The sequence below is a fragment of the Mus musculus genome, chromosome 14 (assembly GCF_000001635.26).
Source record: "Mus musculus strain C57BL/6J chromosome 14, GRCm38.p6 C57BL/6J".
Lineage (NCBI taxonomy): Eukaryota > Metazoa > Chordata > Mammalia > Rodentia > Muridae > Mus > Mus musculus.
The window spans coordinates 98046623-98072730 of record NC_000080.6 but is presented as its reverse complement, the minus strand read 5'-3'; the positions used below and the strand labels follow the sequence as shown (position 1 = coordinate 98072730).

The following is a 26108-nucleotide window of genomic DNA, read 5'->3' as shown; positions in this document are numbered from 1 at the left end:
CCAGCTGTCCTGTTTCCTTGCATCTATTTCTGTTGCTTTAGTAATCATTACAGGAGCTAAGCTTCCACTCACAGAGCCTTTTATGGCACACAGGAATCACAGTCATTTTTACAGAGTTAAAAGGGGGGGGGGGGGAGTTTGCTTTCGAGCATTTAAACACATCTGCTTTTCAGGGTTAACTTGAATTTCTAGCAAGTGTTTTGTTTTGGGTGTTGAGTATTGATAATGATATTGAATAATATCAAAGGTGATGGGGAGGTGTGAATTCAGTCTCAACAGAGATAGTCTTTCATAAACCAACAGAGTTATCCTCTTTTAAACCATCTCTCCAAAAAGAACAAAAATAAGCAATAATTTAAGAAATAGGGCTTCATCTTTCACTTTGAATCTGTGATGTTTTCACTGATAAATGCAAACCATTTCTTTCTGTTTTATTTTCTTTCTTTTTTTTTTGTAGGAGAAAAAAATAGTTAATCAGATGAAAAAGTCATTAAGTATAAGTGCATTTGGAAATGGGGAACTGTCAGATACACAAGTAAAGCAGCCAGGCGGGTGGGGGCTGGGAAGGGGGGGATGGTGGAGGTAACAGATTCAGCATTGTCCAAAAGTTCCAGACCAGTGATTAATGTGTAAGATAATGGACTTGGGAAATGAGTAAACACTCCCCATGCTCCCAGCTTTGTGCCTGAACGACTTGATGACAAGGGCAGTGCAAGGTGAGAATTTAAACAGGACCGCAGGAAAAAAAGACACAGCCAAGCAGGAACACAGTGTGAGGAGGGGGCCTCTCCTCCCTGTGCAGTGGAGGCCGCACACAATACCTTCCCTCAAAGCAGGCCCTAACAGTGCACTAATTTAGAGTCCAACATGGGAACAGAATTAGAGGTAGAAATTATATGTCACTCAGACATCTTGCAATATTGCAGATATTTGTAGTCCTCCCTGTTCATTTCTTTCCTAATGTCAAGGGCCCCGAAAGAACTGGGGTGCCAGACTGGCACTCAGGTGCATCATGGAAAGTGAGAGATGAGTTTGTATTTAGATGAAATTTGCATGCCAAGGTATGTCCAGTTGTTGTAGGTTATTGCTTGAGTAATTTTACTGACACATTTAGGGAAATTTCTCCACACATAGGTTTCAGGGTCTGAAAGCCAGTCTTCTGATGCCACAGTATTTGTTATCACGCCCTTATCATTTGAACTTAACCGTCCTGAAGGTACTGGGAGCCATTGCTACATATGGAACTTATATTTCCACTGCATAGAAATTGCTATACTTCTTTGCCAACTCCTGCTCCCATGTTTCTTGGGGTTGTATCAGAGATGTTTTTACTTTTCTCTGTGCTAATGTTAGCTTAACTTATTAATGCTGTTGGTTCTCTCCTTCTGCCAGTCTGTTTGAAATGAACCCATCAAACCCATCCTACAATGAGTGTTTTCAACTCTCTAAAGAGCAGCAGCTGGCCAATTCTCTGGACTAATGTCATCCAGTATTTTAAACAGTGTTTGACCAAACAATGTTTGACCATGAGGAGACACGCTCAAACCTCTGATCTGGTCCCAAGGCATCTCTTTAATGATTAACTTAAATTTTTCCTAAATGTTCATATGGCTTATGGACTCTATGTACAATATAGAGCTTCTGTGAAGCGTGACGTTTATCTTTAAGTTTCTGTGTATTCCGCAGTCCCGATTTAGAAAACCCCACATTGGATCTTCTTAAATTCAGGTTGGCAAAGCCATTCATGAAAAGCACAATTCTCTTGTGACATGCTACATTCCAAGTACCTTTTAACAATCTTTTCAGCTTCTCCACAAGAGCTTGTGGCATTCACCTTATTACAAACCCATTTCAGTGATTAGAAAAAAATGGTCCCTAGCGAGGGGGATTTACTTGGACTGGATGGTGAGAACACTGCGGAGCCAGGGCTGAGCCACTGGTCTATTTATTTTACTACATCCTCAAAGAAAATGCTTTAAAAGTGGAAATCATTTCCTTATATTACTCTTGATCTAGTGCTTATGGCATTTAGGGCATTAAACATTTTTTTTCCTAATTTTGCTTCTGATCTTGAATTTTGAATTGCTATGTATTGATTTAAGTGATATTTCAACATTTAATTAAATGCATGTTTATTATGAGTTACTGAGGCATAGTATTAATTATTCAAGCTAAATAAACTAGTTTTGCTTTATGTCAATAACAAGCCCTTTCAAAGATCTTCAAACGTGTTTTTTACTGAAACTTTCAATACATATTTCTCATGTTTTATGCATTGGATTTTACTTAACAAGTAATCAAACAATGGCAGTATATGAAGGTTTTTTGTTGTTTTTGTTGTTGTTATTGTTACAAATTTGTTATGTGAGCCATAGTTTTTCCTGATCCTTTAAATTCACTGGGCCACTTTCAAAAGTGAAAGGTAGGCATGAGGCCACAACTCAGGATATCTGTGATTATCAATAATTCATCCTTTCAGAGTTGAAAAAAAACTTCCTTTTATTTAAGATTTATCTACTTATGTATAGGACTACACTGTTGCTGTCTTTAGGCACACCAGAAGAAGGTATCAGACCCTATTACAGATGGTTGTGAGCCACCATGTAGTTGCTGGGAACTGAACTCAGAACCTCCGGAAGAATAGTCAATGCTCTTAACTGCTGAGCCATCTCTCCAGCCTCCAAAAACTTTCTAAACATTTCCTGAAAGCATTGATTTTCTGTACCTTAGAAAACTGATCAAAATTTTAGATCCTTGTATTAGATACACTATGCTTTTCAGAATCATAATATATTTATATGTTAAAATTATTGTTTTGCATTAAAGTGATTTTATTTCATATCAGTCTCTATAATTAGACTGTGAATTCATGTGGTTAAAGGGATTGAGTTCTATATTGATCCTTATTCCTAAGATTATTAATATGATGTCTAAGATACTATTGCCATTCAAAACTGTTTAAAGGGCTGGAAAGGTGACTCCATGGTTAAGAACATAAAATTTAAAAAGTTAAATATTATATTTTTTATTGTCTTAAAATCAACTCCTCAGCCATCACCTAAGTCCTCTGAGAAGTAAAAATTCTAAAATGAAGACAAGAAGGAGAAATAAGAAGCAATCTCAGATACGAGATATAAAGAATTAAAAATGAAATCTCTGCAAAGGGGGTCCAAATTCAGTTAAGCATCTTAAGTTTAGCCATTTTAGTAGTTTTTCAAATTTACATATTTTAACATATTTTATATCATAGCTTCAGTATCTAGTACTTTTATAACTTTGCCCCATAATGTCTCAGCCAGCAAATTGGTCGTCTGCAGTGAATATTATATTTTATTGATTTCTTGTGTTGTGATACTTTTAATAGTAAGTGGTTGAATATAGTTGTTTCCAAAGCTATGATTAAAATAAATGCTTGTTATACTTATAAAACAAGGAAGATTGGCTACAGAATAGATCCAATTTGTCTTAAAGATACTGTATATAAGTCAGACTTTAGTGTTGTACAATAAGTTGTAGAAAGTTATTAATCTATGCATTCCAAGCAGTGTACAATTGCTTATTAGTCCCAGAACTACTCTCTGACTCTTCTCGGTACCCTTTTTAAAATACACAGTCCTTACTTAGAGAGCCTCACAATATTCTTCCACTAACTGAGCCTTGGACAAGCTCACACATTGTAGGACCTTAGTATCTACTAAAGATACTAAGGCTGAATGTCTTTCTGCAGAGAGAGAACTAAAATTATGGTTTGGTAATTCTACAAATGTGGTGATTAAACCTTGATGAAGACGGTTTCTATAAAAACAGCTCAGCCTTCTCAGACCTCTTCTCATCTGCTCTCTATTGAAGGATCTAAGTTCATAGCAACTTTCATGTCAAAGCTACCTGTTTTGTCTATTTATGTATCGAAATATTGAAGTCAAATCAAATAGTAGTTGTATTGTTATCCCACATCCTATTAAAAATGTCTTCAAACACAAGACAAAACAAATAGAGCAGAAGACAAGACTCCAAAGGTAAAGGAACTTTCTCCCAAGTCAGATGATATGCGTTCAGTCCCAGGAAATTATAGGATAGAAAGAGAAAACCAGCCTCAATTACATGTCATTTGATCTCCATATGGGGGCCAAGGTATGCATGCATACATGTATACACACACACACACACACACACACACACACACACACACACACACACACACACACACATACACACACACACACACACACACACACACACTCACACACATAAATCCACCATTCAACAACCAAACAAATTTACATATATTTGTATTGTATAATTTTTATAAAATTATATGATAGATGTGATAGATAGATGTTTAAAAAAATTAAAAAAAACTTCTAAAGCTTGAGTGTTACTAGTAAATCTTGAAAATAATTAGCCAGGTGGTGCTTCTAAGAAGTATCTTAGTGTGCACTGTTTCCCTACAGATAATGAAACAATGCTTATAGAAAAAAATTAAACATTTTTCTCATTAGTGTTTACAGGGAAGTGTAGGAGTTTCAATATTTTATGACAAGCTTTTTATCAGGCTTTTGACCTTTATTATATAAAGATAACTGATATTAAATATGATATCAGTGTCAAGCATCATGGTTCACATGGCTTTTAGGAGGCTGAGACAGGAACATTCAAAATTCCCTAGGCTGCCCTGGGCTACACAGAGAGAGCCTGTCTAAGCCAAACCAAAACACAATGACCAATATAGACAAACGAAGAGAAGAGTTAATGACTGACAGCTAGTTTCAGCATCTCAGCTTCTTGTACTGTTTTGTTTACCACCCTCCTGAAATACATTAACTTAACAGACAATGGCGTTCTTCAGATTTCAGTGTTGCAGTGAGTTATAAATGTGTGCCTTGTTTTTCCAGTCATGTCTACAAGATATGATTTGGCCTATATTTGTTTCTAATTGTTTGAGAATTTCATGAAATACTTTAGGAAATGTGAGACACCCTAGGGTATTGCGAAATCTGGGCTGGAAATCACTGGCCCAGAGAAGGGTTGCTAAATTCTGACAGCTGTTGGGTCAGTGGACTAAGCCATTTAACCTCAATAAACCTCATTTTCCTCATCTGTAAAACAAATCTCCTAATGTTGACCTAATTCATAGCTCAGGTTGGCAGCAGCTAGGAAAATATTAGGAGTGAACATCCTCCACTAAAGAATTAACTCCCGTGTCTCTCAAGAATTTCACATACCACTGAGCAGACAGTTCACTGCATGGCATAAGAAGGGGGAAGTTAGGTACATTATTGGTAGGTGGACAAGAGCCAGAACACCAGTCTCAAACTTTTAGGGTATTATTTGGTCGTCCCCACATCAGGAATCATGGGTAGTGTTAGAAGGGAAATGTATATGAGTAGAAAAGGAAGCTCTGGTCAGAGTTAGAAGTGAATTCTTGTATTCTAAAGTGTTGTTTGATCAGTTTTGAACTGTTTCAGGAAGTATTTTGCTAAGGGTGTATATGAAAGAAAGAAATAAAATAAAGAAAATTTGCAAAAATACTTGAACAGAAAATGAAAAGGTATATTGAGGCACACAATCATCAGGCAAAACAAATCCAAACTTGTTGGCTTCTGGGTTATAACAATGGTATTGCCTGTAGCCGGAATCAATTAGGATATTTTGAAACAATGAGGCATTTAATCATTTATATATTAACTATGACATGAAGATTACTTTATATTCCTTTTGAGTGATTGGTACACATAGAAACTGATATTTCTTGTATAGATGGTTAGAGCTCTTGGCAGCTGTTGAAATAGCTGACCACAGTGACTTTAGTTTTTTCTTTTTTTTTTTTTTAAGGAAACATGAAACAATCAAAAAGAGGATAAACCATTGCTGATAATTGAGAATTGATTATATTTCAAACTCTCAAAATGCGGATGGCTCCTGAGCTTCCTCACAGTTGTTAGGAGAGGTAGACTGCTGGCTGTAAAATATTGAATACAATTTCCTTCATGCTGTTGCCAGAAGGAAGTCAGGAATCTTTGCATTTTTCTATAATTTAGCACTTTGAACATAGCAAAATTACAATTCATTTGTCTACAAAAAATCATAGTTAATAAAAAGCACATTAACGTTTTGCATTCTTTCTCTTTTAAACTAGGACATCTGAATCAGATGTTGAAATAAAGATTAGCCTTTTTTTTTTTTTGCATGGGATGGCAGTGCACGAACCTTTTAAGGGATCTGTGAATTATTGCCTTGGTTCAGCATGAGTGCAATGAGAAGAAATGTACCTCATCTGTAATACACTGTGTAGACTAATATCAGCTCCTTTTTTTTCTTATATTGCAGTGAGATATTGATCTGGTAAAATGGTACCATATTGGAGCTGTCTGTTGTGGTATTCATCACTCTGTCACATCCCTAGTGCCTTGGAGTTATTGGAAAGTGGAATTGAGAGAGTTCTGTCATTTGCTGTGGCAATTCATTCACAGGACAGTCACTACAATACTTGCAGTGGTTCACTTATCTTTCTAGCTGGGATAGTTTCACCTTCAGTAATAAGATGGCCTTTCCATGCATAGTGGTATAAACAGGTGAGCTTTAACTCTCCCTGAGTTTGCCTTTGCCGTCTATCCTTACTCTTTTCTAGTCTCTACTCACACCTTTTGACAGTCCTGAGGCTGATGTTTTGAGTTTATTCCTGTGAGACATATCTGAGCTATGGTTTCAAGCTTCTTTGCTTTATCTGATGGTAGCAAGAAAGCAGAAGATGAACTTTTATATGTAGAAAGCTTTGCATTCCTTCCCACGAGAACATATCAGTTAGTGTTAAAAGAGCTTTCAAAAGTGTAGAAGATACTGTCAATCCTCAGTGAGTAGATGAAATGCTTTGAATGGATTATTTTTGTTTTGTATTCTTGCTAACAACCTGATGATTATACTGGAATGACATGTTACTTTAAAAATAATTTAGAAACAAGGATCCCATCTGACGAAGTAAGTGTTATCTCTGAAGGGCATCAATATAAAGTGTAAGAACAGTTTCTCCTCGGGAATTTTTCCAGCAATAAAACTCTCAGCTCTAGCTAGGAAACCAAGCAGAGAATATGGACAGAAGTCCACAGCTTATAGTCTAACGGTTTTGCAAAAGCTGAGTACTGTCTAAGTAGCTGAGGAGTCTGATAGACACTAATGAAAACTCTGTGGCTACTAGAAATCAAGGGGCTTAGCTTTAAGTTGGCAATGGGAGAAAAGTAGAGATGCAAACATCTGTGTATTTACCGCATGATTTTGTGTTGCTGTTAATGCATAGAGGCCAGACAGAGCTTTCATGGCAGAATAAGCTGTGGTTCTACACTTAGGTTAAGATCCATACTTTTTTCTTTGCTGCCCTGAAAACACACCCCTCATTTGCTCTTGCTTCCCAGGGATTAAAAACCTCAGAGATGACATTTTGGTGACTAATCTGTTTTCTTTTTTTTTTTTCTCAGTCAGCACTGGTATTTACAACACACTTATTATGAAGGATATGTTAAATGAATCACAGAAACAAGAATGGGCATTTTTCAAAGTCTCAATGAGATTACTTTATGTTTGCTGATATGTGATCATAGAACTCACATAGAAAGATTTTTAATAAGTAGCAAAACAGTAATAAATATTGGCAGTGTTATCTCTGTGAAGGTTTATGTGAAATGTTGTTTGATTGTGGCATATCTGGTTTACTTTGCTTTATTGCCTAATGTCAGGTGAAATAAATTGTAACATATGAGAAACTAGACACTTTCATATTTTCTTGACCTATATACTTGGTATTGTTAGAGTTTTGTGTTAATTCCTATTTTCTTGTCTTCGTATTCGTCTTGTAGCTGCTAAATATATTTGAAAACACATTTTTCCCAGGTAATTTTCACATACTATATCTTATACCCACCCCCAAAAAAAGAAAAAGAAAAAGAAAAAGAAAAAGAAAAAGAAAAGGAAAAAGAAAGGTTTAAACTCAGTAAATGAATAGACACTTAACCATTTGGTCAAGATTATAAGGTATATTTACAAAATAATTTCTATATCATATTGAAAGATTTAGAGCAACAAGATCTTCAAATATTAGAAAGGGCAGGGTAGTAGTCTTAGTATGGCCATTACTGAGCTGTTGGTATTCGCTAGAATGAACAGAAATAGAACATCACTGTATTCTGTACACAGTTTCAATCTGAACTATGTACATGCTAAAAATCTTGGCTTCTCCATGCATTTAGGTGCTGTCATGGTGGTTGTTGCCAAAGAAGAATGCAGTGTGATGTTATTATAGTAAACAGCACTTAAGCACAGCTGGCAGAATTGATCAGGGCCACATTAGAGTGAACTTCAACAGATGACTGACGCAGCAGAAACAATAACTGAATATGCAAACAGTTCCTGCAGTGAATGCTCTGGGGATCAGGCACCATTATTTTTGACTTTGAACAGGGAAAAGGGGGCAGATTTGTAACCTCCTTTTATACAGAAAGGTTCTGGGTATTATGTAAACATCGGACTGCCATTTATAATGGTGGTTAGCTACAATGCAAAACCGAAGCCTCCCCTGACTATTTACATTCCATTAATTATTAAGGAAGAAAAACATAAACATCAGATAACTGTGTTTAATGCTTCACTTAAGAATTTTTTAAAGCTGTCTCTTCTCAATTAATGTTTGTTATCAAGATTCGGTTTTAATTCGGACACTGATATGTGTGCTTCGTTGATGGTTCCCACTCTTCTCACATTTAATTATAATACAAGTCAATTATATGAATTACATACTAGTGTTTTCTCATAATAAAGAAAGCATTAAAAGTAGTGTACAAATATTAGATAGCATTTACTGAATATATTTCTTTTATTGTTGGTATCAAAGTCAATTTATATTTTTCTAATTATGAAAAATATGAATTTACCATACAAATTATATTGGGACAATTGATCAATGCTTTCATGCCCCATTTTACCATTTAATTACTGTACTAAAAATAAAGAGATAACGGTTAAACTTAATTACCAAACAATTTTATTCTTTCTTTATTGTGTTTTGTGGGTGATGCTTTCTTTTAAACAGTGTTTCTCTGTGTAGTCCCAGCTGACCTGGTACTCTTCTCTGTAAACAAGGCTAGCCTCAGATTCTGAGATCTGCCTTCTTCAATCTGAGTTCTAAGACTAAAAGCATGCACCACCATGCACAGCCCCATTTCATTTTTATAAAGTTTGGCTATTCAAGCATTTGAAATGAAATGTTCGATTTTACTGCTAAAAAGTCCGTTTATTGCAATACTAACTTCTCTTATAACTCCTTGTAAGACAATTAGGCCTCTTTTCATTTATTCTTTTACATGTATACACATTAATTAGAGAATTCAGGTATGGCATTTCAGCAAGGTAAAGCTACACTTTGTCAGCTGCGGTTTGGGAATACATGAGTAATGAAATGCAGGGTAGCAGTGTATGAATGGACATTGTATAGCAGTGTATGAAAGACATGCTAACTCATGGCCAGGATGCTTGCATCATTAGACGACACATTTGTTATGGAATGGGAACCAAGTAAGAGGAAGGGTGAAGGAAGAGAGTATAGGAAAGAATACAGTATAAAGGCTGTGTCAGAAGCCAGAAGCTCAGTAGTCCCACTCCCTAGCATTGTTCATAGCACAGAGTGAATCTGGGTGTAGATCCTCAAAAGCATAAATCTTTGCAACGTGGAAAAGTGGTTGTCACAAAACTGCAGGGAAATGAAAGCTGCTTATTTTATTTTTCCATTGTCCAATTTCATAAACCACTAGCCCCGTTTCCTTCATTACTCCTCTTCCAACACTCATGCTTATTTAGGTCTAACTTTGCTCTCTCAAGATGATTTTTTTTTCATTTTGGTTCATTTGTTCTTTTTAATGATGGTAATACTGTCTAGGGTGTTGAGTTCTGAGGAGGGAAGGAAATGGCATTTATGGGACTTCTGTTTCTTATTCAGGCTTACAAAATGGTATACTGTCTAAGAGTCTTCTACTCCTCACTCTTATAGCAAGACACTGCCCCAGTGTGTCTGCTCTGAATCTGGGTTATTCTTTAGTTACACAGTTCTGGGGAAAACCATGAATGCTTTCGTCAGAGCATCCATCCATATAAAGTGACTTGAAAGTATATATTGACAGAGTTGACAGAGTGGCCATTTGTTATTAGATAACCAATTGTCATTAGTCGTTTTAAGTGATGAGTTAAAAAAATGATTTATTAAGGAGAACAAATTTGAATTTGTGAATGTTATTGAGTTTTCTTAGCATTCTTACATCATCTATAAAAGGATTAAATTATTTTATTCGACTCCATTCTTATCAGCATAGGCAGGTGGAATTAGGCTCATGAGTTAAACCTCTGTATCTGAACAGAGAGGCTGGAAGAGGCCCGGGAATGGAGGCACTGAATACAAGTTTCTCAAGCAGGTTGCTGAGGTCCCAGTTAAGGATTTCCTTTTTTTTACTACGTATTTTCCTCAATTACATTTCCAATGCTATCCCAAAAGCCCCCCCACCACTCCTCTAACCACCCATTCCCATTTTTTGGCCCTGGCGTTCCCCTGTACTGGGGCATATAAAGTTTGCCTGACCAATGGGCCTCTCTTTCCAGTGAGATCGGGGCCTAGCAAACACAGAAGTGGATGCTCACAGTCAACTATTGGATGGATCACAGGGCCCCCAATGGAGGAGCTAGAGAAAGTATCCAAGGAGCTAAAGAGATCTGCAACCCTGTAGGTGCAACAACATTATGAACTAACCAGTACCCCGGAGCTCTTGACTCTAGCTGCATATGTATCAAAAGATGGCCTAGTCGGCCATCAGTGGAAAGGATTTCCTTTTTATTCTCATACATTTCACATAAAGCTTTCCTTTGTACCATGACACTTATTGCCATATTTCAGTTACTTTTTGAAATATCATCCTAGTTCTTCCAAAGTATAGATGACAATGATATTTCTAGATACCATGAAAAAGTAGGAACCTGCACCAGAAAGCCATTCCATCTCCTTAAGAATGGATCTTCTGGATAGAATTTGGTGTCACTGTGGTCTCACATTAGTTACTGGAATGTTAGAATATATCAGTGAGGCAGAAGCCACACAATGAAGGAGGCAGCAATATGTTCTTACACTAGCTGCGTGGTTGGCTCTTCAGTAAGGCTCATATTAGATTCTTTCTTAATCTAAAGGTTACATTTGGATCAACATAGACATGTTGATGGAAATCTGACATCTATAGACTTTTGATTCCTCCACGATTAGTTATCCCTTAGAATGTTTATATTATGATATGACAATGAATTTCCTCTGTCCCTATTAAACACTGAGGTCAAATATTCTGACATGCATACTGAAGCTTGCATACCTGGGAGGGCATTTCCCATAGACACTTGTTTCTATAACGTATGTTCTCATAGCAATGAAATAGCACTAGAACTTGGAGAGCAGAAAAGAAGAAAAAACAAAGCCGGATGAGCCTCTTAACAGTGATGAGGCTTAGAGTGAAATTTATGAAAAGCAAGTTAGTGAAAACAATCTTATATAACACCTAGTGCCATGTCATTCATAACCTAATTTTAGACATGTGGCTTAATTTGATTTTTACAGCAATCTTTAATGCAGATGGTGTTATTGCCACTTAGGATATGAGAAAGCAGATTCAGACATATGCATTTGCCAAAGGTATTTGAACAAACAAAGCTCTAAATTTAAATCCGGTGCCTTTCCCAAGAAAGGTTTTGCATACAGTTTATGTTTGATTACAAGATACAATCTAATGGGGAATCAAAGACAAATTCTGGAGTTTGCTCAAGCCAATAAAAAATTTAGCATGTGATGTTACACTCATTTCGAATGGCCCTGGTTAGCAAAGGTCCCTGTTGAGATATCTAAAACCTAATTTTGTTGACCATACAGATATCTAAGTGGGAACAGAACTGGGACGCATGTACATATTTAGTCAAGGTAGGTGTTAATTTTATTATCGAATGGTCTTAGAATATTCTCACAGGTTGGCCCCATTAATTTTAAGACTTTCTGTTTTCTGCACAGAACCGGAAGGCTTATGTCCCTTTCATATTTAGAAGGGACACATGAAAGCTCTGTCCCTGTACAACCTTCCAGATAGATGGTTGGCCATGAATACAGCATGAGCCTACTGGATGGTCTCACAGTGAGGAACAACATGCTGACTCCTTCAGATTTTCTCAGCTCTATCTTCCAGAATTTAACTCAGGGCATTTTCTTATTTATTTATTTATTTATTTATTTATTTATTTATTTATTTATTTATAATATAAAAACACTGAGGATGAGCTAACTGCATCAGAATATAGTGTGACTTATAAGTACATTATTTGGGAGACTATTTTTTTAAGGTTCTGAGATTCTTTGCTTCTATAGTTGGGTCATATGTCTCACTGCATATGAAAATATATAATGAGATAGTTTATCAAAGATGATCTTTTCCAAATCATTAAATAGCTCGTTTTCATTATTGCTTTTCAGACTATTTGAAAGGAAATCTCCTATTTCAAAAATATAAAATTATTAAGCCAAATGTTTCTTGAGAAATGAAATTTTCAATTCATGGCAATCAAGATAATATAATTTCCTCACTCCCATATAACCTGTGCCCTGTGCTTCTCAGGTTTGGAAATGAGAAGAAAAATGACTGTGCTTTCTCTATCCAATTTTCTTTTTGCTTTCTTTCCAATATTTGTGGCTTTTTATCACTTGATAAAATCTTTATCCTTCTAATTGACATTCGTTTCAATTAAAGAATGTAGAGGTCACATGAAAACAAATGTATTTGTAAAAGAACTTAATCATTTCATTTTAAGAGACTTATAAGGGGAACATTAAAGTTGTATCTTCCCTTTGTTAATGTCATTATAAAACAACTTGTTTCAAACACTCACTTCTATTTCCCTAAACAATGGTCATGTAAAAACAAATAAAGTCTCTGCAGAGCTATCTGAGAATTGCAAATCAGTTAAGGAATTAAGCTGGTCATCTCTTTGCATTGGATAGCCTACAACTTGGGTTCCTTCTTGAACCATGTCATATATCATCAGCCTAGAGTGTATGGACAAGATTTTGTGGCTCTTCTTTTTCTTTTGCTTAAGGAGGGGCATACGATAGAGCTGAAAACTTTAACCATGTGCCTGGGAACCCTTTCCTTATTCTAATAACATCTCCTCAGACCACCAGAGTGGGAGCTAAGTCACTGTTTCTACACACACACACATACACACACCCCTGTGAGGATCAGGTGCATGCATCCTGTTCACAGTTCTTCCTTTGTTACCTCCTAACATGTTCACACATGTTTTGGCCTCTGTAGATAATATGCTCTGAGTTTCCTTTAGTGTCTGTCCTCAGTATCCACATGTCAATGAGTTTGCCATTAATTATAGCATTGAGCATTCTCTTTCAGCTTCTACCTTAGGAACTTCTGTGTCTTACTCTCCATATAATCATAAACTCATTCTCTTCCACTATTCTGCCAACCACTGTGTAAATTTCAGTGCTTCAGAAATGGTTATTTAATTTAAAGAATTGTCTGATCTCCCAGTCACTGCTTTATGACTGCCATTTATTACGTAGCTTTAGGGAAAAATATCTGTTACAAGCTTCATGAGCCTCTCTAGAGCAGTAGCTCAGACAGAGGAGAGAGTTGGGTGTAGACTTATCATTCAGAGTGTAGTATGCTCATATCACTCTTCGTATCAACTTATGGAAAATTCTCTGAAGTGAAAAAAAAAGATTTAAAAGTTTTTACCATGTTAGGCAAAACTATACAACACGCTATTTCCCCTTTAATACCAGATAGTCTTCTTTTATGTTTTGACATTTCTTTCCCCCAGATAAATTATACATTGTACAAGTTAGTTAAATTAGTACAGACCACTTAGTATACCTCTCAATATGTTTCATAGAGTTTGGAAAATGATGGGAAGAGTAATATATTAGAAGATTTGGAGAAGGAGTTTGGTTTTGTTATAACTTTATTTTTGTATTTTTTTTAGTAATGCTGTTTTATACATTTAGAAACCTTAATAACAATGAATTCACATTTCCAATTTAGCATATAAAATAATCTCTTGAAGACATGTCTTCATAGACAATTAGTTTAGTCAAGCAGTTTGAAGATCTATCTTGTTAGGTTTTATTTTCAGTCCTCAAATTAAAATGTAACAGTGACTAAAATATATAATTAAACAGTGAGACAATTTTCTAAACAAACATCTGCATTGGTCCTGTTCAGCAATACTAGACACAATTTTGGTTGAGTTCTCTTCCTGGAAAACAGTGCAGATAACAAGTTCTTGCATGGCCATTCTGTCTATGAGTTCACCTTACGTACTACTATCTGATGGCATTTACTCATTGGTAGTTTTCCTATCTTTTTCCAATGATCAAAGTTTAAAAGTCAATTATTGAATTTCTTCCAATAGCCTAGTATTCTGAAATAAAAGGCCATGCCAAATGTGCTGTAAGGATAGTTTCAAAGAACATATTTGAACTTGGTGGGAGGAAAATACATGCATAGTGTTCCAATTCTATAAAAGAGGTGTCACATTTAAAGAATGATTATAGAGTTCAGAGACTGAATTATATCATAGCAATTTTTTTTGCATAACAGTTTGTATCAGCTTTTGTTGAGAAGACTAATAATACTCACTGTTGCTTTATCTAAAATTATGTTACCATTCTGGTAATGTTGGTGCTATACAGTCATTGTCAATTATACAACAGAAAGAACTAGACACTTCACCCTGAGTGGTAGGTGGATAGTTTAATTTTAATATAATTGTAATGCTATTGAGAACTTTCTAATCTAATACTTCGAAACACTTTCAATATGAAAATGACAACCTTCTGAAATGTATGATAATGTCATAAGAAAATATTGTCAATAAAAGAAATTTCAGTAACTTTTCACTTCAGAATACTGTATGAGGGGGTAATTATATACACGCGCATACATAAGGAAACAACCAATACACTGCTACTTTACGTAGTTGTAAAGTTACCTTTGCCATTAACTCTTTGATTGTTGATCCTCAGTGTGAATTGAGTTAGCATGAGCAAAACATTCCTCTGACATGTAGTCATTTGTGACACAAATAAATCATAATATCATTTAGGAGTTACAAGGAAAGTAGACCAAAATTTGTTCTCTACATGGTTTTAAATTTTAAAACAATATCTCCATTTTCAAGGGCATAACTTTGTATCCATATGCTATGTTCCAAATTACTTTTGAAATGTCCACAAAATGGAAGACATACTTTGAAGGAAAAATCTGTTAACTGAAACCTTCCTTGAGTTAATGGTTTTTTGTTGTTGTTGTTGTTCTTTCTTTCTCTCTCTCTTTCTTTCTCTCTTTCTTTCTTTCTTTCTTTCTTTCTTTCTTTCTTTCTTTCTTTCTTTCTTTCTTTCTTTCTTTCTTTCTTTCTTTCTTTCTTTCTTCTTTCTTTCCTTCTTTTTTTCTGTGAATTGTACTATGGTTAGCTGATTAAGAAAGAAGTACATTTTATTTGATGTACCTAGTTAGAGGGGGAAACGTGATTTAAAGAAGATCTACCAGATGTGTGACTTGGCTGTCTTCATCAGTCTTGAGAAAACAGAGTGAGCAACAGATAGGGCCAATAGATGTTGAATTCTTTCTGAGTGTGGGACTGTAGCAATGAGACAATGTCTGGATGCAATTATTTGGAAAGTTCTTGACCTTTTATTTGTACAAGTTGATATAATTATGATTTCATGAGGAATAGTTTGGAAATTCTTAAGCCAATTATAGCTCACTGTTTATATTGTGTCTTGGACTTCAGAAATCATGGAAGTGCTTCCTACTTTTAACTTTTATACTATGTCGTTTAAAGCCCAAGCGACTCGCTTCAGAGAGTTTTAGTTTAGGATCTTATATCAAATAATTATTCCTGCTTAGTTATAAAGGGGATTTCTGATGGTTTTCTGTGGTTGTTTTTAATTTAAACATTCTTTCCTTTCTTTTTTTTTTGTTTAATGACCAAAAAGAAAGGAAAGAGGTTCATGAAAATTAGTTCTTACTGCCTATCTAACTAAACCTCTCTTTCAAGTGACAACTTCAGAAGCCACCCTCTGCTCATACCTGCTTATGTCTGATGCTTCCCATCCAGTGTGGAGGCTACTACTCATTTGTACTTTCAAGCATGTGAGTGCAAGTCTTATGTAAGTGAACAGTGTGTATCAGCATTAGAGAGACAACAATTGGAGCCACAACACGCTCATATGATAAGAACCCTTGTTACCAAGGCCTAGGTCCTGAGTTTGAACACAGGACTCATACAAAAAGAAAGCAAGAACTGACTTGCAAACTGTCCTTTGACTTCCACATGTTCATCAGAACATAACACTGTCTTAACCTGAAGCCTACACAGAATAAGCACAAATTTAAATATCAGACAATAGTGGCTAAAGCCAGTAATTTTCATGTATGTTGTGATACTATTTCAAAATATTGAATTATGTTATGAGACTTTTGTATTATAAATTTTTAGATAGTTTTTAATAAATGTTTTAAAATTTCTAGGAATTTTGTCATATTTAGTCTTCATTATATTATTGTAGATATAGTTATATCTTTCTTCATAGTAAAGGTTTCCCTCCTTCCTTTGGTGTTGATTTTTTTATAACAGTATCAGAACTACCATTTTCCCCATCTCTAATGCTGTCTAAAACATTTCGTATTCTCTCATCAAAATATATATTTTCTTTTAATAACTTTCAACCTGTTGGTTTGTGACTTGCTTTATTTATACTCCCCTTTCTCTTCCCATCTTTCCTCCAATATTTGACAATATTTTCTATCTTTTATACTTTTTCATCTACTTGAGTCAATGCTATGGCCACAATATTTCTTTTCCTGAAATCTGTAACTCTTAACTAATCACATAAGGATAGCTTCTGTATTGTGGAATAGGTCTTGTTTTGGACATAATGTGGGACATACAAACATATCCTTCGTTCTTGTTCTGTTTACATCAGCAAATGCATTTTACCTGTGAGTTTCAAGAATATTTGTAGATATTATATGTAAGAGTTCTGCTACTTTCTGTTGGTGGCGGGAAACTTCTCATTGGAATAACACTTCTATGACCAACGTCTCTTAATGATGAAAATTTATCAAATTTTCATCCTGAGAGTTTGTGGGAATAATTGAGAGCCATTTTTTCTGATGATATTATAGAAAACATGAGTGAAATGACTATACCTGTGCTGATGTACCACTGTCTCTCTTTCGGCAAGCACTAAATGCATGTATGCCGTTACCTAAGCAATGTCATATCCAAAATATATGAAAATATGTTATAGCTATACTTTATTTAAATACATGAGAATATATTAGAATTATACTTGAATTACATTCAGTATCATGTTACTTCATCTTGTTTCTAACAAGATCACTTACTTTCACCTTATTTCTAATATTTTAGCATTATTAATAAAATGCCATTACCTTTAACTTTCCCATTTTATCAGCTATTAAGTATTGCTGATTATAGCTTCATATTCTTTACATATCACCACCATTATTGTCTCTGGATTATATTTCCTATATGACTCAGCATATATAATATTTTTATTTCTCTAAGCTTTATTATAATTCTTGAATCATTAGAAATAAATAGAACTCTTCTAGACTGATTCTTCAAAACTTATTACAGTTGATATTTAGAAAATATTTCTACATCTGTACCCTTTTTTGATATTTCTGAACTCTGGATGTAAATTGGTGCTCTTTAATATAGCTAGTATCACAACGATGACTTTTTTAAAAATTTTTATTTTAAATTCCAGATTTTATTCCCCTCCAGGTCCAACCTCAAACTGTTCCACATCCCAACCACTTCCTCGCTCCCCTGTGTCCAGTATTTTGAAGGTTAGGTGCATCTTCTCTGACTAAGCCCAGACCAGCAGTCCTCTGATGTGTATGTGTTGGGGGCCTCATATCAGCTGGTGTACGCTGCCTGGTTGGTGTTCCAGTATCTCGAGGGTTGAGATCTCTGAGATACTGGATCTCTCCTCCTCCTCCTCCTCCTCCTCCTCCTCCTCCTCCTCCTCCTCCTCCGTTGTCGTCTTCTTCTTCTTCTTCTTCTTCTTCTTCTTCTTCTTCTTCTTCTTCTTCTTCTTCTTCTTCTTCTTCTTCTTCTTCTTGTTTTTTTCTTTTTGGTTTTTTGAGACAGGGTTTCTCTGTATAGCCCTGGGTATCCTGGAACTCACTTTGTATACCAGGCTGGCCTCGAACTCAGAAATGCGCCTGTCTCTGGGATTAAAGGCATGCACCACCACACCCGGCTGAGACTGCTGCTCTTCTTACAGGTTCACCCTCCTCCTCAGCTTCTTCCAGCTTTCCCTAATTCAACCACAGGGGTCACCAGCTTCTGTCCATTGGTTGGGAGCAAATATCTGCATCTGACTCTTTCAGATGTTTGTTGGGCCTTTCAGAAGACAGTCCTGTTAGCTCCCTTTTTGTTAACACTCCATAGCCTCAATAATAGTGCTAGGTCTTGGGGCCTTCCCTTAAGCTGGATCTCACTTTGGGCCTGTTGCTGGACCTTCTTTTCCTTAGGCTCCTCTTAATTTCCATCCCTGCAGGTCTTTCAGACATTAACGATTATGGATCACAGTTTGACTGTGGGATGGCAACCCCCTCCCTCACTTGATACCTATCTTTCTACTGGAGGTGGGATCTACAAGTTCCCTCTCCTCATCTATGGCTCCTCCCTTTGAGTCCTGACCGTCTCGCACCTCCCAGATCTCTGGTCCATTCTGGAGGGTCCCCATAACCTCCTAACTCCAAGGGTTGAATGTTTCCATTCATTCTGCTGGTCCTCGGGGATTTCAGTCCATTTCCTCCACCCAGTACCCAATCATGTTCCCCTCTCCTCTCCTTCCATGACCTTTTCTTCCCAGGTCCTTCCTCCCTCCCCACTTGTGGTTGCTTTCTTCTCCCTCCCAAGTGGGACTGAAGCATCCTCACTTGGGCCCTTCTGCTTGTTGGCAAACTGTCCTCCAATTATTGCAGGTACTATTTGCATGGTGTAGGTGGATTCTCTGGTAGGCAACAACCATCTCACTCATGCTTCTGATATTGTCTAAACAAAATTCTACTCTGTTGTAAGATATATTTGCTTTGTCTTGCAACTAAATCAACTGATTTTTTTTGAGATACATTACTTCTTGGAATGTGAAAATAAAGATCCTCAATTACTTATTGGACCCTCACCATCTGGCTTACATGAAGAGAAACCTTAACCAAAGTGAACAATGCCGTTTCCTAATGAAGAGTGGGGCATAGCTCACTGTAATAACATGTATGTGTGCCTTTGGCTTGTCTTGTACAGATACTTTTTATGGATTATAATTATTAATAAGATGTCTTAAGGAAAGATATTAATTCCTCCAGGGATAAATGAAACATTTTATAAAGTTGCAATTTTCTATTGTGGTGCTCTATGAAATTCAACTATTAATGACTAGCTTACTTTTAGGAAACAACCAGTACACTAAGATAGCTATATAGATTATTAGCTATTAGTCTCCATATATGTAAGAGCATTTCACTTTTAGTATTCCTCAAATTACTTTCTGTGGGGAACAAAAAGCCTAAATAATTTTCATTATAGATTAGTAAATTGTCCAATTTGTAAAGGCAAGTTCCAAGAATAGAGATGTCAAACAGCAGCATAATTTTTAATTAATAACACATATAATATATATTTTGTCCTTTACTATTTATGAATGGCTCTGGTTTATAAAATGGTCCCTAATGGAGGAATTGGAGAAGGGACTGAAGGAGCTGAGGAAGTTTGCAGCCTCATGTGGGGAGTAACTGTACTAACCTGCCAGACCGTCCCCCCCGCCCCCCGCTCCGAAGCTCCCAGGGACTGGACGACCAACCAAAGAGTACACGTGGAGAGACCCAGTGCTCTGACCACATATGTGGCAGAGGTTGGCCTTGTTGGATATCAATGGGAAGAGCAGTCCTTGGGCCTGAGGGGGTTTGATACCCCAGTGTAGGGGAATACCAGGGCTGGAAGGTGGGAGTGGGTGGGTGGATGAGCACCATCATAGAGGCAGGGCACGGAAGAAGGAATGGTGGATTCCAGAGAGGGGACGTGGAAATGTACAAATGAAATGTAAATAAAGAAAATATCTAATAAAAGAGAAATACATAATTAAATAAATAAAATGATTTTTTAAGAATGACTAGTGCATAACAGTCAGAAAATGTGATCCAAGAAGAAATGATATGAGTTAGTACAGACCTGTTGGGGAGGTGTTGGGGATGCATCCAAAGGAAGTGTGAAGAACTACTACCACAGTGGAAATAAGAGTCTACATCATAGACAAAGTGAATTGTTACGTGAAGAGTTTAAAAATACCTTGAAAGAGATAGCTGGCAATGTGTTGGTTAACAGGATAGCCTAGTAAATATTACAGGCATGTAAGCTCTTTGGCCTCACTTGCAACTAGTTAACTTTGCTCTAGGAGCATGAAGGGAGCAATAGGGAGAAGAACACAAACAAATGAATGGAGCTGAGTTCTGATAAGCATGAATTTAGAACAGCAGGTAGGCAAGATTTGACTTGCATGAAGTAATTTGCTGACCTCTACCCTAGGGAATCAGGAACCAATGGACGGCTTTAAAGCAAAGATGAAAGGTAATTAAATTAAATCCTGAATCAGTACAGAAAAAAAAAAAAGATAGGGGGAGAGAGAGAGAGAGAGAGAGAGAGAGAGAGAGAGAGAGAGAGATTGAACAACACCTTTAGAAGACCGCTCATTCACTTTTCCAAGTACTCCAAGTAGAGGAGAGAAGTGTTCTGTTAGGTTCTTCATCCTGGATGGACCTACAGATGGTTAGGGAGGCAGCATTTCTCAGGGTGTGGTGGTTGGTGTTATAGATATGATCTAAGTGATATGAAATTCATAAAAGTAAATGTAAGAAATCATTGAAAAGACTCAAAATAATGCCCTTAGTGATTCTATGTAGTACTTGGACAATTTAGGTGACTAAAAGAGCATTTGTGTTTATGTGTCTTTCTATGCATATGTGCACATTTTGCGTGTGTGTGTGTATTCGTGTGTGTGTATGCAGGTGCAGTCTAACACACCATGGTGCATTTATGAAGGTCAAAGAACAACTGTTTCATATATCCCCAACGTATACCTTATTTGAGACAGCTTTTCTTTGTCAGAAGTTGCTGTGTAGACTGAAATAGCTGGTCTGTGACATAGTGGTCGTCCCACTGCCTCCACTTTCCATCTCACTTTAGAAGACATGGAGTTACAGACTTAGCATGCACACTGTGTATTCTACCTTGTACTCAGATTCTAGGTATTCAGACTCAGGCTCCCCTGCTTTTATGGCAAGTACTTTAACAACTGCACCATCTCCCAAGACTTAAAGGTGGAATTGGAATGAGCTCGAAAGAAATTGGAATAATAAGTCCCAAGTTAATTATTCTATTCGATATTTAGTTTCTACCTGTAAAGAATGTCAAGGTATGACTGTTATTCTTGATAGAAAATAAGGCTTAGGAAGTTCATGCTTAAGTTCTTCTTTAAAGGCCATCCAAATAAATTGAGCTCCCAACAATGAAATGTCCCAGTAGTTTTGTGCCATTGTCTATAATTTAAAAGGTAATGTTGCCATTATGGAAACTATGAAATGGATATTCATATTTTTACTCTTTCTAAACAAACCAGTAGCTCAGAAAAGAACAATTATGTGTTTTGTTTAAAATCACATTTTACTACAATGATAGATGCAAGATCAGAATGTTTCTCTGCAGTGGTTTTAACTCAGACATGTCTGTGTCTTAACATGACTACCCAGTGTTTATTACTAGACATACAGAGAGCTTAATTTTATAAACCGTAATCTACTTAGAAATTATAGAGTATTTCAAAAGTTTAATTCTCATAACATTTAGTAAACTATAATATAGTATGTAATTGTTATCATGGTCACTTTGTTTTATTTAAATTAAACACACATTTATTAAAATCTAGTTAAACTATAATTTTTAGCTTCCTGATATGATTTGAAAACTATACAAATTTTAAAAGGTCACAGCATTATTCTGAAGCTAAGACAATGTGTTTATCAGTTTTGCTTCTCCATTCCATTTCAGAAAACAAACTATTGCCATGTGTAAATCTATCTAATTTACAGAACAAGGATAACTGATATAATAAATAAAGCTATTGGAAAGCAAGGGAAATCTTACGTATGATTTTATGTTAGACATAACTTTTATATTTGCTCATTGCTAAATGTGCCTTCAGGTATATAAGGTAAATTATAGTTGTTTTCATATTAAAATGTACAAACTAGTATTTGCATGCCATATAGATGACATATTGAAGAAAATATAAATGACATGCAAGAAAATAAAGACTTTATGGTTGAGTAAATTGTTTACTTTGAATTCATAACTCCTATGTTTTTGACAAATTTATTAAAAATAGGGACTTGCTTTTATGATGGAAAACATATGTTTTACAGAATCTTAATCATTCCTCTTATCTGTGTGTAGGGTTTTCAGTGAAAGAGGAATTTAATATGTAATCCTGGCCTGTCCTCATGTAGACCAGGCTAGACTTGAAATCACAAAGATCTGCCTGACTATAAAGAGAGCTTCAAACCTACAAAAATGAAATATACACGCAGAAAATGGGCTTTACAGAGAACCTGCAGTCACCTTATGCCTATTTTTAAAACTTCTTTCTGTTTCGGAGAGAAGAAAGTTTTATCCACCTTAATTCAATCATGAGGAAATTACTTCACCCTCGTGGTCCTTTATTAAAGTTAAATACATATTCAGTATCACTCAGAAAGAGTCTTGTGAGAGGAAGGACAAAATGTGCCTTCCTTATTTTTGCATGAGGAGTTGCTGTTAAAGCAAAGACTTTTAAATGGAGGTGAAATTAGTATTGCAAGTTTACTAGGTGCATATCAAGTTTAATCTGGCTCCTGGCCTCATAAATAATTCTGGAAAGTTATTATTTGGCTTCCTATTACATAATACTGTTGATGTAATGCTCTTCTTTTGAGGGGCACAGAAGGCAACCTTATCTTTTGGAAACTCAGAACAATTGAAGCTGCAGCTGCTTGTTTGGTGGCCAGCTGCTGCAAGGCGACTTCTCTTCTGTCCCCTCTCCCATTGCTATTTCGGTTCTTAGATTCTGTAAGGAAGCTAATATCAAGGAATGTCACACAAACAGTGGGCTGTTATGAGGGGCTCTTTGTGAGCTCTCTATCTCTTGGTATTGATCCTGATTAGCAACCAGGAATCATCATCAGCTAAGTTCTTGACAAGGTCATTCCATGTAGATTCTTTCCCTGAAAGATTTACTTTTACTGGAGCTGACTGGGCCTTTTAAAATCCATACTAATGTGTGGTTCCTTACACAATTGTCAGAATAGTGTAAAAAGTAACGTCACATAAGCCACTTTTTTTTTTTCAATTTCTTTTGGTATTGCAACCTTTTGGGAAAGATTTGAGGTGTTGCCTAAAATCTAAGTTTGCATTCAGAAATACCAATTAAATTCTGATTATTAATCAAAATTTAAGTATAAATATTGTAAAAATTCACATTCGACTGGGAGCAGTATCCTTAGGCAAATTTGCTTAATTCCAAATACAAAATAGTGTCCGTTAACCTGTACCAGTGTTTAATAAACAGTCTGTAGCTTAGACAGTGCATTCTTGGTAAGCTCATGAATTTCCCATCCACTTACCAGAACTCTTAGAATTTCTTCTCTTATTTAAGGTCTCTTCAGCATCCTGTGAAGGAAAGACAATAAAAAGATAAACCTTCCAAATATATTTTATTCATTTTCTACTATATTTTACAAGGTGAATGATTTATATGTTTAAAATATTCTAGCACAAAACAAAACCTGAACAGGTGGATTTTGGTGGAAAAATAAAATAAGTTTTATTATTATGCAGCAGGACAATTCTCTTTCTTTCGCCCATTACTTTGGGTAGAATAAAGTAGACAGCTCATGCTGAGAAAACTGAGATGTAGACAATGCAAGAGCTAAAAGGCAGACAATCCACTCAGTAGTGTCTCCAGCATGGATCCCTGAACACTATGGCGAGCCATCCCCTTTGAATGAATAACACCATGAACTTAACTGTTGCTTGCTTTCAGTTTGGAAAGTCATTTTGTAAAGAGAGAATGTAAATGATCTCATTGTTGTGGTTAAATCCATAAAGTCCCTTATTTCCCCATGTTAAATGTATTTGTATAAAGGAGCCAGTGACAATTATTTTAAACACAGCCTACTTCCCCATTTGAAGTGTTGTTTTTGTAAAAGGAAAAATAGTTATGATTATATTGGTGTATCCTTCAGTGTGTGCTGGCGATGTCCATATAAATGTGTCTCTTTCCAAAATTTCCCATTAACCTGAGATGATTTAATCTTGGATGGGTTAGTAATAGATTTGAGTTCTAAATATGTGTTTTCAAAAGATGTAATTATAGTTTTATCAAATACTATACAGAAAAATATCATCCTTCATGTTAACAAAACAAGTTTTGTAAACCTTTAAATTGAATCAAATATTTTCTACTTTTAAAGAACTTAATTATTTATCATAGGCAATATTTTCTTTTCTTTAAAACAATTAAAAAGTAACATTTGAGGAGCAGGATTTTTGAGACTGCTGGTCCTTGGGTATATGCTAACATCGAAGTACTTGGTACAAGGCGTGTTTTGCATTAGGCTGCACACCTGATCACATGTTTGTTGGAAGGTTTCCAGAGTGTGGTCTGGAAGGTACTGTTACTTCCAACTTGTGCCACTGAAATTAAGATCCACTCCCCAGAGAGTACAGATGAATTAACACAATACGCTCCATGTACAGTGAAAACAAACTAACCAGGATCACTGCTTTGTTTAGATCTGAGAAATGTGGCTTAGCACATAGGGACAGAAGACAGAATGAATTCTATTTCTGTAAAAGTAGAAACAATGATTTCCTTAGCTTTGTTTTAGGCTTCTCAAAGATGCTACAACCCTATGAAAACTACGGCTCTGTGCATTCCAAAAGCAATACTTTCCTACCTTTCCCTTTGCTTATTTGCAGTTTATTATAGCATAAAAGATAGACACATGATTGGGAGCAAAAAAAAACATTAAAAATCAACAGACGTCGAGCTTTCTTATTTGTACACATTAAAGCCATTTTATCATCAAGAAAGCATCAATGCCATATCATTAGCAAATAAATAATAATCACTCAGACATGAAGAGGTATTCAAAGACTAGAGGGTTTTGGTGATGAAGACAGGAGAAATAATAGAAATGTGCTTAGAGCTGTTGTTATATCTTGTAGGGAATATCTAGAAAATTAGATTAATCAAGGAGCAGACATTTGGAAGAAAGTTTGTGTGAATGCCTGACAGTCTTGCTCTTTCCCTCATTTCAGATGTTGGCAGGGTAGCAGGCAGCTCCAAGGGAAATGTGCTCCTTTCATACTTGAGTAATTGATGAATTGTATGCAATATGCAAATGAGAATCCATAAATCTTATGAATGACAGCTTAATTTATGTGAGCCTTAATGAATGCAGGATTAGATTTTAATTAAATATCCTCAAAGGCACCCTGAGTAGTAGATTTTTTTTTAGGCCCTGTTTTTTGAAGACTTGTTTCTCTTGCAATGCATTTTACAAAAGCAAAAACCAGGCAAAGAACTTCGCCTACATTTAATCGGAAGCCATTGCTTCGCTTTACTTAAACACCAGCAAATAAACTGATAAGTCCTAAGCCAAATGTATGTGAATCTCTTTATTTTCTATATATTTCAGTAAATTTTATTACTTTTAATAACTATTGGTCTCTGTTGTTATTTTTCTATTCTTAATATAAAAAAGTTATTATAACTTTATCAAAAATGTCTATCACTGGAGTGCTGTTTAATAAGATATTATGGAGATAGGTAAACATTTTAACTACCGAATACAATTAGAATAAAATAGGGTCTTCTAAGACAGTTTGTTATTTTATAAAAATTG

General features: G+C 35.7%; 1 protein-coding gene across 2 annotated transcripts in view; it reads left to right on the top strand.

The window, feature by feature from the left end:
• Positions 1-26108, top strand: part of Dach1 (dachshund family transcription factor 1) — a 382920-nt gene that overhangs the window by 97035 nt on the left and 259777 nt on the right. The window lies entirely within an intron of this gene.